This window comes from Dasypus novemcinctus, chromosome 24, assembly GCF_030445035.2.
Source record: "Dasypus novemcinctus isolate mDasNov1 chromosome 24, mDasNov1.1.hap2, whole genome shotgun sequence".
In the NCBI taxonomy this organism is placed as follows: Eukaryota; Metazoa; Chordata; class Mammalia; order Cingulata; family Dasypodidae; genus Dasypus; species Dasypus novemcinctus.
Window position 1 is genome coordinate 56908071 of NC_080696.1, and position 15666 is coordinate 56923736.

Genomic DNA, 15666 nt, shown 5'->3' on the forward strand with positions numbered 1-15666 from the left:
TGGGGGGCGGCAGGGGCTGGGGGGGGGGGTGAACTTTGCACTCCCCGACCGGCAGGAAGGTGGGAACCAAACTGAATGAAGGGATAAAAAGGTGATGGAGAGTAAGGGGGAAGTTCGCCCCTTTGGTGAGATTTAAATCTATGGGGAATAAAATCAAAGAGAAAAGGAGAAAACAAAAACAAAAACCAAGGGAATATTCTCTTCCCAGAGCTTCAAACCTAAGAAGAAACCTTCACAAACCCACTAGCAGCTGGGAAGTGGGGTCTCAACTATTTTCAAAACCAGCCCTTGCAGGACCACATCATAAAAGCTCAGGCATTTTTAACCAAAGACCACTGTGATGTGGGGCTGGAGTGGCCTGGACTCTTCTAGATAAGGGCCTCGGCCCCCCAGCTTCTCCACTGCAGCTTGACTGCCCTGCATTGTTGTGAGGCCTCCCGTTAGCCTGGCACTGACAGATGAGCTATTATGAAGTACAGGACTTTGGGACACCCTCGAGTTTCTTCTCCTTTAGGTTTATCTTGACCACACGGGTTCCAACAACAGAAAACTGGAACAGGAATTTGAGCTACTTGAAATTTAAAAAGAGCATTGTTCGATTAATACTTAGAGAAACCCAGAGCCATGTGGCAGCTTCTCATTTTGTCCCCCTTTTTCCCCCCAAAAATACCCTATCATGGTAGGAAGCGGGGAGAGTGGAAAGGAGAAAATGGAAGAATAAGTGGGAGAAAAACAAAAACAAAGGCAAAAAGGAAATTGCATAGTATCCATTTCTATGGGTCTGAACGGAAAATGTTCTGTGTGTCTTGTTTTTCCTTTATTTTACAAATGTCTTTTTCTCGACAAGCTTCCTTTTGCTGACCTTTAAGATGAAACACAGTAATAGTGGCTTGCGCAGGCGGCTTGGCTTTGAAATAGTGTTCAGCGCCATGCGGAAGATGTCATCCCTATTTCAACATTAATCGTTTAGCTTGAGGAAATGGGGTACCTTCCAGATCACGCTCACATCCATGATCTTGTCTGCTTCTTACAAAAACCTGGTGAGAAGAGCCAGGTCCGCCCTGTCTTCCCTGTTCCACGGAGGAGCAGGCGAGGCAGTGGGCAGGGTGGACTGCCCCGAGTCGGTCAGTGAATTGAGAAAGAGTGTCAGAATGAGACCTTCTGGGCACATTCAGATTCCTTAAATTCCCGTCTGTGAGGTCCTGACCTGTGGACTGGATTAAAGGGTGTCCTGCAGACTGATTCTCCCCCCATCTCTAATGTATTCATTTCCTTTTGATTGAGCATGTATGTGCCAGCAGCTGGCTTAACTGATGGGATTACAACAGAGAACAGGACAGAGCCCTCTTTTCATAAAGGGTATTTTCTAGCAAGGGAGACCCAGAGTGAAAAAGTAAATAAATAAAAAACAAGATAACGTCAGAGAATCACAAGCACTTTGAAAGGTGCACACGCACGCACGCGCACACACACACACACCTTTAATCTGGACAACTGACCTTAACCAGAAAGAATTAAACTCTCCTCTTACTCTCTCACTCTCTCAAGATATTTGACAAATTTGGGTTATCTGCTACTATTAGATTTGTCTTTCAGTTATAAGATCATCTTCTCCCCTCCAGACTTTCCTCTGCCAAACTCTTCCCCCAGTTTCTCTCATTCTCTTTCTTTCTTTTCTTTTTTTCCTTTTCTCCCTTCCCTTCTCGCTCCTTTTTTTTTGGCTTCTCCCTAAAAGTTCTCAAAGCACACCTCTTTGACTGCCTTAGTTTATTCCTTTTGCCCATGAAAGTCACCGTGTGCCTGTAATCAGCAGGTGTCAGAGGGATGGACCAAGAAACCTTTTGAGAGGAGGTGGCTGGGCTCAGCTCAGCCGGTTCCCCAGTGCTGGGAGGTGGCAGGCAGGCTGATCAAAGCATCTTAATTGGGCTTTGCTGGGGAGCTTCATTATGATGAAAAACCAAGGGAGCCCCGGGACTGAGACTAAGACTGTGAATTCTCCCACCCCTGAGCCTCTTTCCTAGCCATTCATTACTGTCGTTGGCCGTGCTACCAGCCCCAAACTCCTCCTGATGTCACAGAGCTCAAATCAACTCAACCAATATTGTTTCTTTTTCAAAATTATATTTTTTATTTAGTAGTGTATGTCTTCGTGCCTTTTGTAACCAACCTACTTTCCCAGATGGTGGGGGTGGGGTGGGGAGGAGGATACCTGCACCAGGTAGAGGGAAAAGCACCTTCTGTTGTTACCTGGCAAGGCTTTAGATTCTGGTGCAGATAATGACTGCCAGGGGTTTGAGGATGGAAAGTTAGGATAAAATATTGGTGAATGGTTTAGACCGGTGTGTCTCAAATTTCAATGTGCATATGAATCACGTGGGGGGTCTCATTAAAAATTCAGATTCTGATTCAGCAAATCCGAGGAGAGGCCTGAGAGTCTACAGTTCCAAGGAACTCCCAGGTGGTGCCAATACGGCAGGTTGATTTCAACTTCACGTTTAATTCCAGTTCTGTTCCTTGGGACTGCCTTACAAATTCCAAGGGCCCAAGGAATGGTGGCCTCTTCCTCCACAAAAACATGTTAAAAACTTATTTTATGGCTATCTTAGTATAAAGATAAATATATTCATATTATATACTTAAATGTTTTCTTCTATCTGAAAGCTGTCAGGGTCCAGTGGAGCTATCAACTCTGTGGCCCTTGCTGACCTTATCCTGAATCTCTCTGACCCTTCATTTCCTTATCTGTACAATGGGCACCTTAATACCTGCTCCGTCGGTGGCTGGGGCATAGTTATGCACATGGGAAATGCTAGCTTCTCTTATTTAAGGTTGTCTGTCTCCTAATGCCTGTCATTGTCTAGTGAGCTATTGAAAGTCAGATTCTACATACATTACCACTTCTCTCTTAAATCTCTGCTTGATATGTCCTACTCGTTACATGACCTGGATAATTTCCATAAATTAACCTCGTTTACCTTCCATTTCTGTGCTACCCTGCTGTTCCCCTTCTAGAAGGGCCCATCAGCATATAAGTCATCTCTTGGATGAAGTAGACAGCGATGCCACCCCACCTTGGGCAGCGACATGCAGACCCTCCCGTGAATGCCGAGGCATTCATTTGCAGCTTGCTCTCGAAACTCATCTCCATAGAGCAGCAATGCAGCCCTTGATGAATGCTGAATTAGCTGTCCATTTCTCTGACTGTCACTCTAAGGAACCAAAGGAACCGTGGAGTTAATTGCATTAAGACATGGTCATCACTGTTTTCGTGGCCTTTTGTTTCTTTTCGCTCCCAATCCCTCTTGTTTTTAGTTTCCTCAATTACAAGACTCCATCTCTGGTAACGAAGAACATAGATTTCTGCAATAGCTTTTTGAGGGGTGAGGGCAGTGACAGGTGGAGAAGGAACCCTAGCATATTAAACATACCCATAAACTGTGCCCCAATTTCCTGTGAATATGAAAATAAGGTGGTTTCAGAGTGAAGGAAATGCAATCTAGTTTATGTAGTTTGATAAAATTCCATTGTCCCATTAAGGAAATAATCAGCACTAGGTCATCAGCCTCACCTTGTAAGAAAATATAGCAAAATGACAAATTTCCTTTGTGATATTTTCAATACATCCACATAGTCATCACATCCAGACACCAAGTGATAGAGGCAGAATTTGCTATACATTTGGAGTTTCAGGATATACTCTTTCCTTTCTCTTTTAGAAACTCTTATCACATGTACACTTTGGACTAATAATTTAGGATCATAAGTTTTCTTAGAGACTTCGAATAGCAATTCAGAGCATTCATTCATTCAAAGAGTAAGCTGTGTTTTCAGTATGATTTTTTAAAGGGGGCAGGAGGGGATAAAACCCTGCCAGTAGGTCAGATGGTTTTCTGTTCAGTTTATCTTCATTACGTATCTAAATCTTTGATATATTTTCTGATCTCAGTTCCTATGTTTGATGGAAGTGCTGATGCTTTTTACTGCAAGAATGTCTCTTTCCTCAAAGTGATTCAGTTTGAATGTCCTTTCATCATTCATTCTTCCGAGTAATTCTTCCAAATTCACGTCATTTCCAGTTCCGGTACCTACTCCCAACCTCAATTATGCAATGGAAAGGGGTGTACGAATTATCAAAACTCTTGACGGGAAATGTGGGAAATAGTTAGACATGTTCACCAAACTTTACTTCTAGTCATCATTACTTAATCAAGTGTGCTGCATCAATGATTTTTGCATAACAGAAAGTATCCAAGCAGCTTTGCAGATTTGTGTGAAGCATTGTGATGCCAAAAAATCCAGGCAATTCCTCAGAGGTCATTCATCAGGTTGTCAGACTGTCCTGAGGATTGACCTGGCTTCCGACTGCCCCAGAAACTCTTGGATCCACTGAATGGCTTTTCTGGTGACATCCAGGATAGCCATCCAGACTCCACTCTCCTCCCTCCCCTGGTTCTGGTGTGACCCATTGCCACTGCCCCAGCTCCTTTCCTGTCCAACATACCACCTAATGACATTGCATCGCCTGCACCTACAGAGCTTTCAGCACTTACACATGTGTAACTTAGAAATTTTAAGTTCCCACCAAATTGTATTGGAAGCCAGAGAAGATAAATGCCAGGGCTTTTGTTGCTGTTGTTGTTTTTTATCGTCTAGGTAACGATAACAGATTCACTAGCATTTACATAGCACCCAAGTCGATTTACATGCTTATTTACTCTGTTGTTCTCTTTAAAAAAAAAAACAAAAAACGGAGTTACCCTAGCAACTGTAATATCACATGATGTTCAGACTAACCATAATAGAAACACCTTCTGAAAGGAAAATACATTTTTTACCAGCTGCATCTTATAGATGCATAAACTGTCATTTGAAGAATTTTGATCCCTTTTGGAAATGATTGGGTGAGGTTCTCATGGCATTAAGTACTTTTCTCATCAATTGCTTCCCTGGCTCAAGAGATGCTATATTAAAGGGTAGAGACTGAGAGGAGGAGGGGAGACTTTGGGTCCTCCACTGTGCCTGTTGATAGACTTGTACGCTGTGTCTTATTTGCACATCAGCAGAGAGAGCACATTACCAAGCTCCATCTTTCATTACATTTTTGCATATGGGTAGAATTTATTAGTTCATTCAAAACTTTGTTCTAATTTTAAGAATGATGGCATTTTCCCCAGAGGAATGGTTTGCTTTGTCTAAAGCCGAGTTCTCCGAGAGTACTTCTACCCTAAAGTAGAAGAACCCAGCAAGAAATCACAAAGGCTTAGTCACATCAGCAGAGTTGGGTTCCATTCAAGTTTTAAAAACGAAATTGCTTATGCGTGGGATAAAATAATAGCTTTTTGCAGGGATCACACCAGGGCAGCTGTTGCTGATTTTGGTTCTGTTTTCTGTTTTGCCCACTCGGGATAAATAAAGCAACAAGGGAGACTCCCATGAGTTCTGAAAATTCACGTAGGAAAGACCAGAATCACCAATGTCCTTCTCTCTATACTCTGCTAAAGAACGTTCGATTAGGAACAAGGAGTTGCCTGCTGGGCCAGACACGTGGCTTCTAGGATCCAGGGCCCTGATCTTGTAGAAAACATACATCAGATCCTGCACTCTTCTATTCAAACCTTCCAAAGTCTTCCAAAGGCACTTAGCTAAAACCCCAGCTACTTCCCAAGGCCCTCCTGGGCTGACTACCGACTGCTTCTCTCTTCAACACGGTGAGCTTGGGAAGAGAGAAGTCTGGGAAGGTGGGCTAGGTCTTTTGCAAATCAGAAGCCCTCAGGAATGAAGTGCAAGGATCCTTGCTTTTGTTTAGAAATGGAGAGCAGCTCCGAGACACCCAGTGTCACTGACCACAGAGATTGTCTTGAACAAATCACAATGATAACCCAGATGAAGGAAGGAAGTCAGGAAGTGATGGCCACAAGAGGGACCTCAATTCTCTGACTTTACACCTAGTAGCCTTATTGCCCCCATTGAACCCCTACTATGTGCCAGATACTATACCTGATCCCTCCCTCCCTCCTTTCCTTCCTTCCTTCCTTCCTTCCTTCCCTCCCTCCTTCCTTTTGTCCTTCCTTCCCTCCCTCTCTCCCTCCCTCCCTCCCTCCCTCCCTCCCTCCCTCCCTCCCTCCCTCCTTCCTTCCTTCCTTCCTTCCTTCCTTCCTTCCTTCCTTCCTTCCTTCCTTCCTTCATGAGCTCCCAAAGTCACACAAGCACAATTTTAGAAACTTCATTCATTCAATCATTTAGCAAATATGGGCTAAGTATTATGTTCCATGTTGATGATGCTGAAATGAAGAGCCCTCATGGCGTTCCCCATCTAAACACACATTTAAATGAATGGTTGCAAATAATTAATGAAATACTTAATGGGATTAAATTAAATAATTATGTAAATCAATTAAACAATTGCTAATCACCAATTAAAATGGTACATATTTTGCAAAGGAGTTCCCTCACTTTTGGTTACCTGAGGCTTTCATTTTCTTTTTAATAAATGTGCTCGAAGTAATGGGAGACCAAAGCAGAATAAACTACTGGGCGGGTTCATTCTTCCCAATGGTTTAAATATGAAAGTCCCTTAATTTCCTTCCCCTTCCCCCATAATTCTTTCTCTCTGTCTGTCTCCATAGAGGGACAGACCTATGTATGTTCAGTGTGGCGATGTCTCCAAATTAGGCCATAAACTATTATTTACTGACATTGAATGAAGTTACCCCATGCCTTTTTCATGATTTCCCAGTTAAGATAGAACTTTAAAAACCCTCTCGGTCAAGACAAGTGGGTTGTTTCCCCACTTCTCCTTGAACCTGTCACAGTGAACAAGAGGCCTTCCTGCAATGGACTCAAACTCGTTTTTCAACATCACCCAGAGAACAGCGTGTACTGGACTGCCGACGCTGGGCACAGTGACCCTTCCTCTGGCTGGGAGAGAAAAGATCAACTACATCAGGGCCTTCTCCCAAACCCATCCAAACCCACCCTTTGTGATAAAGTGAAAAAGTTCAAAGAATGTTGCGGACAGGGTTCTCAAGATATATGTTTCTCTGGTGAACAGTTCAGGTCTCTCAATGCTCATGGGCCCCTTTGAAGTCAAGATTGATTGGAAAAGCAGAAGGGTACGGAGTCCAAGAATTTCCACTGACATAGCCAAGCCCTCTGCATCCTTGAGTTAAGGTGGTACTTTTAAGCCAGCGCTCATATTGGCCTGTGCCCATTGCCTCCATCTGGGATATTTAACAGTACCCCTCCGACACACAACAGCTGGAAACTAGTCTCATTTGTCAAAGGAGGGCATACCCAGGGATTCTGGGGGCGGTGCAAAAATGCTTTGTTCAGATTGTAGGAGGTGATTCTGCTTGGCAGGACTTCTCATACACAACCACACACACACACGCTTCTCCCTCACATGTTTCTCACTCACAGAACAGTGATCATACACACTATCAGCAATTGCCTGGCAAGACAGGAAAAGACAACCAGCTCATCAGGGATTGGCCTATTAGAACCTGATTTCCTGAAGTTAATGCCCCTGTGACTGGCTTCTATCTTGAAGTAGTGTGGCCAGGTATCTTTACAGGGGGAAGTTTATATTTTCACAAGGCAGAGTGGTGGGAGTATACAACGCTGTGCCAGGCATTTGCAAGACACCGGAAGATGTGACAGTGCAGCCGCTCTGCTGATTCCATCCACCTATCTGAACGCCTTGTGGGGGATGAGGGGTGTCCAATCTCCCTTGTTGGCCTCAAAAGTGTTAGCCTGCAGGTAGCGTAGGAAGCCCTTGCTGGCAATACGGAGAGCTTCTCTCTACGTTACCTTGAAGGCATAGAAGGCCAAGATGGAAGAACCAGTTCCTTCTCAGTCTCTTCACCTCCCCAATGGGTCAAAACATCTTCTACTTGCCCTTTTTGCCTCTTTTTTTCCTTCTTCTGGTCCCTTGTGAGCATGAGGCTCTCCGACACAGCATCATCCAATAAATTATCTTTCTACTTTTCCTCCCTTTGCTTCACTCCATCCCAAGCACCAAGATTTACTTGTCCCTTACAGAAACTGAAATATTATATATATATATATATATATATATATATATATATATATATATTAGATTCAGCCAACAAACATTTAGTGAGCACCTACTGTGTGCCATGCTCTGTCCTATATTTCTGGGAACACAGGAGCAGACAAAATAGAAACTGTCTTGATTCCTGAGATGAATATATTTGACTTAGTTTTCCTGAAATTGAAGATACTTTTATGTTAATGTTTTTCAGAGGTGAATAATTGTTTTTCCATTCATTTTATTCCTTTTTTAAAATCACCTGCTTAAAAAAAAATGACAGAAGCTGAGCATGTGAATCATTAAACATTAGAAAATTCAGACAAACAAAAATAAGAAAACAAAAACATCTTCTCAATCACCCAGAAATGGCCATTATTAACATCTTAGTGGGTAAACTTCCAGATTGTTTTCTGTGTGTATATGTATTTTCAAAGAAAATCAGATAATATACATGGTACAATATAGCCTGCTCTTTCCAATCAACAATACCTATTTTCCATTTAAAATTTTTTTCTTTTTAAGTACCCAGATTATATTCCTGTTTCTCCATTGGTGCTAAAACTCTCATTTTCAGATAATTTGATCAAACTGCTACTAAATCCAGTGGCCATACTGTATCTGGTGATTTTGTCACGTTTTGTCCCCTAAGGCATTTCATTTATTTATTTATTTTTACCTAACTGCAGTCCTGTTTTTATGACTCTGACTTGTAGAAGAGACTGGGCCAGTTCTCCCAATGAATGTCTTCCTTCTGAAATTTTCTGGAAGCTTCTTCTTCTTGTCAATTAGCTTGCTCCTCCAACTTCTGCAGATGTGTTACCAAAAACTTCATGGGTTCAAAGTAGACACTTTGAGCACAACAAAGATGTGTGTGCCGTGACGTTACATATGAAAGCACACAGTCTGTGTGCCCACATTGGCAGTGCCAAAAATAACTCCTGAACTAGGATGATGGTGGTGTGTTTGCTCCACTAGGTACATTACCCCCTTGTGAAGAAAACGCAATCTTTATGGCATTATTTTCTCACTAAATGGATGTCCTCTTCCTCATCAACCATTCACTTAAGAGTTCTAACACTAATTAGTAATCTCTTGCCTGCATAAGTAATTTAATTAAGGGTTTTTAAACAATGTTTTCTTCATCTATCATCAGAGTACAAAGTACAAGGTGTTGGCTCTCCATCTTTATTCTGTATCACGTCTCTTACGACTCAGGTGGAGAATGGTCCACATCAGATGTGATGGTGATCAGTGCCATCTTAGGACCTGACATGTGGGTAGGTTTCCCACGCTGTAAGAAGCGCTTTCCTTGGCTCTGTCATCACATTCTCTTGATGTCACCTCTCCCTGCACCGCAACCATCATCCATTATCAATTTGATTTCTTCCTATTACATGCTCTTATTAACTTCATTCATAGTTCCCTTTGATTTAAGCACTGGCTAGTGAGAGATAGCTTGTCATCACTACCCCAACTCCTGGTTCAATGATTGCATTAAAATGGGCGTGGTGTATTTATACTATGGAAATCAGCAAATGCTATAAACTAGGACTGTTTTATTTTCTGAGAGCTTTTTTGAGGAATTTTCAAATTTGGCTGAAAATCAGAATTGCCTGAAGACTGTTCTCTAATACAAATTTCAAAACCCCACTACAAACACGGTGAATCAGCAACCTGAGGCTTGATGCTCTGGGAATCTCCGGCTTTTACAAAACTCTACAGGTAATTGCTTGAGGGTCTGAGGACCCGTGGCCAAGCCTTCAGCTCTAGGAGGAAAGCCCAGCACATGTGCTCACGTCCACTTGACTGTCTCCCAATTAAGTGGCCCTGGGTTTCCCTTCTCACCACCTGTGTTTGCGAGCAGGATGGCAAAAACACGGTGGCCCCCTTATTGGAAAGGGTTTTGTTTCACCTGCCTGCAGGCATTCCTCCCACACCTTTTCTCACTGTCACCTGCCTTTGCTCTGAGTCTTTTCTCCATTTCCAAGTCATCTTCTATCTGGCATCCACCTAAATACAACCACACGGGGGAGGGGGAGGGCAGCAGTGGCCGCCTTAACAATCTTCCCTCATCAATCACTTGAGGAAGGGTCACTTCTTTGCAATGGAAACATGAAAGCCTGCCCTCTCCTGGGAGCAGGCCGTGGGCAGGGACGCTCAGGTTTAAAAAAAATAAAATAAAACATTTTGGGAGCAGCCTGAGAGCCTAATCTCCTTAATTACACATTTGCCATTTTCCTTTGTGCCTTGTAGTTCTTGGGAATCTGTCTTTGCCTGTGTGTGGCCAAAATGAGTTTTAAGCTGCATAGGAAGGTACCTAATCAATTTCCTTAGCGTGCACCTCTTAGAAAACAATGCAGCATAGACGCAGGGCAGGGATAGTGATTTGACACTCACCACACGTCTGGGGGCTGCCCAGCACCAGTGAAAAAAAATGTCATGCCCAAACAAGTACGGTTGGCTGCTAGTTCCAAAATAACACCAAGAAAACATTGCAGTATTATGAGAATCCCTGTTCCTCCTGTCGATATTCTCAAGATGGTTCTTACTTCTGAGCAGGTATCGACTGTGTATAGGTTAGGACCCCAGTGCCATTTGTCATTTCTGATATAATATCGTGTTATCGTTTAAAGCCGTAATGGGAGAGGTGGCTGTGCTTAAAGCAAACCGGTTGTCTCGAGCTTTGATAAATGGCTGGATGGTCTTTGTTTCTGCAGCAGTGAGCAGTTGGCTTGTTATTTGCGTTACCTTTTATCCAAGAATAACTGTGTGATGGGTTCTGGAAGCGAGCAGTATCATTTTGTCAGATGTGGTTCGTGGCGAGCCGGGTGGTCCTAGCAGAACAGCTGTGGGATTTTAGCACCCGACAGGATGTTAGCAGAGGGCCTGTGTAAATCTGAAACAACTCAGGCTCCACATGGCTGCTTTTGGTTGAAAAGTTCTCCGCACTGTTTTTTAAGGTGAGAGGACAGGAAGTGCTGATGGGAGAGAAGAAAAAAAATGTGCTTTGGATAATAATTCTTTTCAGATGGAGCATTTCTGAGCAGGAGCCATTTGCAGGGGGAAAGGGTGATGCTATCACCAGGGAAAATATCAAGTTGATCATGGGGGGCTGTCTTTCACAGAAGCATCCCTCCAATCTCCACTTCTGGCAACTCCAGCTACCCTTACCCTACCCACCTTCTGGTGGCCTGGCTTTCTTCATACATCATTAGAACCCTCAAAAATGTGGCACGATGCAAGTCTGGAAGATTCTGTTCCTGTACCTGAAGGTATTCGTGGGCTGAAATCATGGCACTTAATCTATCAGAACAGTCAGTTTGTCAGGACAAATAGCAGTGGTTTTTGCGCCCACAGTTCTCTTCTCAAAATTCATGAAAACCAAAAATGCTCACCCAACTTTAATGTGACTTTGCATGGTGGCAATGACTGTCATTTCCCTCTGCCTTTCTGGGAGTGTGGGGGAGGGCCACACTCCCCCAGTTCTAAATCGGAAAGGACATTTGGAGAAATACCTGACATGCATCTCTGCTCCTAACTGGGGGGCAATCAACCCATCCCTGGTTTTCAGAGGAGTCCATTGACTTCTCCATGTTGGCGTGGGAGCCACACTCAACTAGAGGTACAAGGTGTACACAATAAGGAACTTTGTTTTCTAGTGTACGCCCTTAAATTTGCTTTCCATTGGAGTAGGGAAGCTTTTGGCATGGTGAGTCTCACCAGGCATCTTTTTTAACTAATGAAAGGTACCTGCTAGGCAGTGCAGTGTTTATAGAATAACATAGGCTGTGAGACAGAAAAAAATAAATGTACAAGCCTTATTAGAATTTGGTGCTAATCAATAGAAGAAGTAAGACCAAACATGAATATAATTAGAGATACATTTCTGAATCCATCAGAAACACACACACATACAGGTACAAATACATTTGCGTACATATACGCAACCTTATAAATGCAGTGTGTGTCTAAACTGGTTAGTTAAACTCATGACCACTAGGTCCTACAAATCCATTAATATTTTGAAATTATATCCCTACTGTATGCCAAACATTTATGTACATTAGTTCATTTTAACCTTATAAAGCTTCATAATATCTCTACAAATAAATATAAGCATCCCCATTTTACAGATGACAAAGATGAGCTTGGGAAAAGCTGACATTATTTCCTCAAAAGCATGCAGCTTAGAAGTGACCAATTCCCAGAATAGTCTGAAGCCACGTGATTTTTTTGCTAGATTACACAAGGGCTTGTATGCCAGTTGTTGCAAATCTTTGGACTTATGATCAGGTATGCAAATATAATGAGAAAATTCTCCCAGATATTATAAAACCAGAGAATAGCAGAGTTCTAGAATTAATATTTCCATCTTTTTCGTGGGATTCCCAGAGCAAAGAGAGTCAAGTTTTAGGATTCCTGTTACATTAAACCAGCAAACTCAAATGGCTGAAAGAGTCAGGTAGATGGCATGAGTCAAATGGGGCGCAGAGCGGACTGTGCTGAATTCCGGGGCACTTGTCCAAACTCAAAGGGAAAATGGCTTCTCAACTCCAGCTGACTTCGCCCATGCAGGAATATGAGCTAAGTATTGCCAGAGCACCTGAGATTTCTGTTGTTGTTGTTGTTGTTGTTTTCAGGGACAATTATCTGTACAACCTCTAAAATTTTTTCCCATACCTTTATGGGGATTTCCTGATGTGTAAATATTGGCAAGTGATTTACCTCTTTGGAAGATACTAGTGATTAAACAAAACACACTACTGAGCAGCACATGTCCTAGGAGCCACCGTTTCCAACCTCTGCAACAAGACTTAACTCCCCTTGGTGACCTGCTGGCTTCTAATTGCTCATCCTGTCTGTCTTGCTTCAGTCGTGGGGTTTAAGGGGCACCGTGACTTAGTGAAAGCATGGAAAGTTCTCCCCAGAAATGGACAGGCTTGGCCCTGTGGCAGCAAACACGTTGCCTGTCTTCTGCGATTTGGGGCAACTCCACAACAGGTTTGACTGGATGGTTTTGTGGTTCCTTCATGTTCTAAAACTCCAGGGTTGTTCTGCATTTTAAATTTTATAAAATTTTATAATTTTATAATTATAAATATAATTTTAAAAAACCAACCAAACAAAAAACTGCTCCATGTGTATCCTTCTCAGCAAATGTCCTCTTGGAGTGGACCTTGCTGAGCCGCCCCACAAGACCCTGTGTGACGCAGCCTCGGCCAATCCCGGTGATGTCCTGAGCACCCTCTGTCACGTGTATCTCTCTTCAGCTCCGTTGGGTTTCTTTCTTTCTCTTCTTCAGTGATCCCCACCAAGCCCATTTCCTCCTTTGGGTCTTGGCACTGTCATTTCCCCTGCCTGGAATCTCGGGGCGGCCAGCTCCTTTGCACGCCTTAAGTCTCAGCTCAGATATCCTGTTCTCCAACAGGCCCTCCCAGACCCTTGAGCTCCAGTAACTTGTCCCCCGCCCCAGCCACTCACTCTCACCTACTTTTCTGCACATTGATTGTCACCATCTAATGTTATCTAATTTATTTCTTCATTTACCTATTTATAGAAGTAGCAGGTATAGTGGTTAAAAAAAAAAAAGGTGGGGGTCAGACTCTCAAGTCAGATAACCTGGATTCAACTCCCAGCTCTGTCGGCTTTTTACTTACTGTGTGACTTTGAGTAGATCATGTCACCTCTCCATCCCTCAGTTTCCTTGTCTATAAGATGGAAAAATTGGAGTAATGATGATGATAGTACTTCATAAGGGTGGTATGAGAATTAAATCCACTATTCTTTGCAAAGTGCGTAGAACGAGGACTGAAAAAGTATTTGGAACAATGCCTGGCACATACTATCACCCCATTAGAATCAATTGTTGTCGTTATCTCCAGCATCTAGAATGTACCATCCGGCATGCCCTCTCTCTTTTCAAGTTCTGTATCCTCAATGTGCAGCATAAAGTAACTGCTCAGGAAATATTTATAGGATGACCGAGTGTGGAAAGGAAACTTTGAGGAGCAAGTACAATAGAATGCACTTACCATGGCATGATTAATTTCTTAACTCTCTCTCTCTTTGTGTATCCTATCTGTGTCTCTCCTCTCTCCCCCCTTCATTAAATTAAAATAAGGATAGGAATGGCATGCCAAGAAAGCTGGCAGGAAGGCTAAGCAGGTTGCCCAGTCAGTGTTTCCTTGTGAGCTGATAGCTGAATAGTAATTCCCCACTTGAACCATGCAGCCCCCCATTAACGACTTACACCAACAGGGTTCAAAAGCAGGGAGGCGGCAGCGGCGGCGGCAGCGGCAGCGGCAGCGGCAGGACCACTCCGGTCGTGCTAATGATGCGAGGTGATGTCGCCTCTCTCGCCTCGGTAGAATGGAAAATGGAGAAGAAAGCCCCCAATCGGTGCACGGAGACGCCGTTTGCAACAAAGAAATCCTGCCATCCCAAACTGTCGGGCCCTTTAAAAATAAAAGATGCGCTTTATTTCCAGCACTATTCAGTATTCATGAGGCTTTGTGGCTTGTTGTAAGGCAAGATGAAAACAATACTCAGTAGATTTTCATAAGTGACATGTAACTGTAAGATTGATAGATGATGCAGTTTTAATGTATGTGAAGTTCAAAACCAACATAAAAGCTGCAAGGTACCTGAATGCTGGATTCCAAGCTCACATTTCTTCCAGTGGTTAGCCCAGCTTTTCCCCAGCTCTTCTGCATCTAAAAAACAAAACAAAACAACAACAAAAAAAAAAGACACAAAAATTGGGCATCATCATAGCCCGAGGAGAATTTTTACTGAGCCTCTGCAGACAAAGTGAAAGGATGCTTTCATTAACGAAACCTGGCTTCTCAGGTACATTTTCCCTTTAAATTAATGTGATGCAGTCGAGAATGGTTAAACATCACTACTCTGTTTCTGCTAATCAATGCTAAGGACTACCATTAACCTCTTGGTGGTTCAGGGAGTGGAGAAGGTTAGCTAAATTGCTGGTTGTTTCCTAAAAAGTCCTTGCTTTATGCCTTATAATTTGTTGGCCATTCTGGATTTGTCATGTGTTACACACACATTGATTCATATATATATATATATAGTATATGCAAGATATATTATTACGAATTATATTTTATATGCAGGTAATTAATTCTGCATATTATCTGTAATTATCTAGTATTTAGTGAATTTTCATAGTCAGCCTCAGTTAAGCAATGTTTGCTTCTGTTCCTTTCTGGTGATTCCAAATGTCCATGAATGGAATGCTCTGAAGAGTTAAACTACCTATCTTCATTTTCAAACCCTTCCTTTCTTTCCTTTTGTCTTAACACTTGTTGCCTAACAGTGATTGAACATTAGGGCCTGTCAAATACTGAACAGGAGGCACTATGAGGAAGTCTGACACAGACACAAAGGGATGACACATGCTAAAGAAAAATATACATACACACAGGGAGGTGTATGTGCACACACAAATGTTACTATATTGATGAGCTGTTATTTTTTCTTTCTTTCATTTTTTCCTTCTTTTTTGGGGGGAAGTACTTGTGGTTATATCTTTTTGTGTTGCTTTGGTTCTAGTCTAGCTAACTCAAAATGGGTAGAGTAAGAAAAATATAAAATAA

The 15666-nt window shown here is 42.6% G+C and overlaps 1 protein-coding gene across 1 annotated transcript in view; it reads left to right on the top strand.

Annotated features, from left to right (window-relative positions):
* Window positions 1-15666, top strand: part of TSHZ2 (teashirt zinc finger homeobox 2) — a 273426-nt gene that overhangs the window by 184730 nt on the left and 73030 nt on the right. The gene's annotated exons all lie outside the window — the stretch shown is intronic.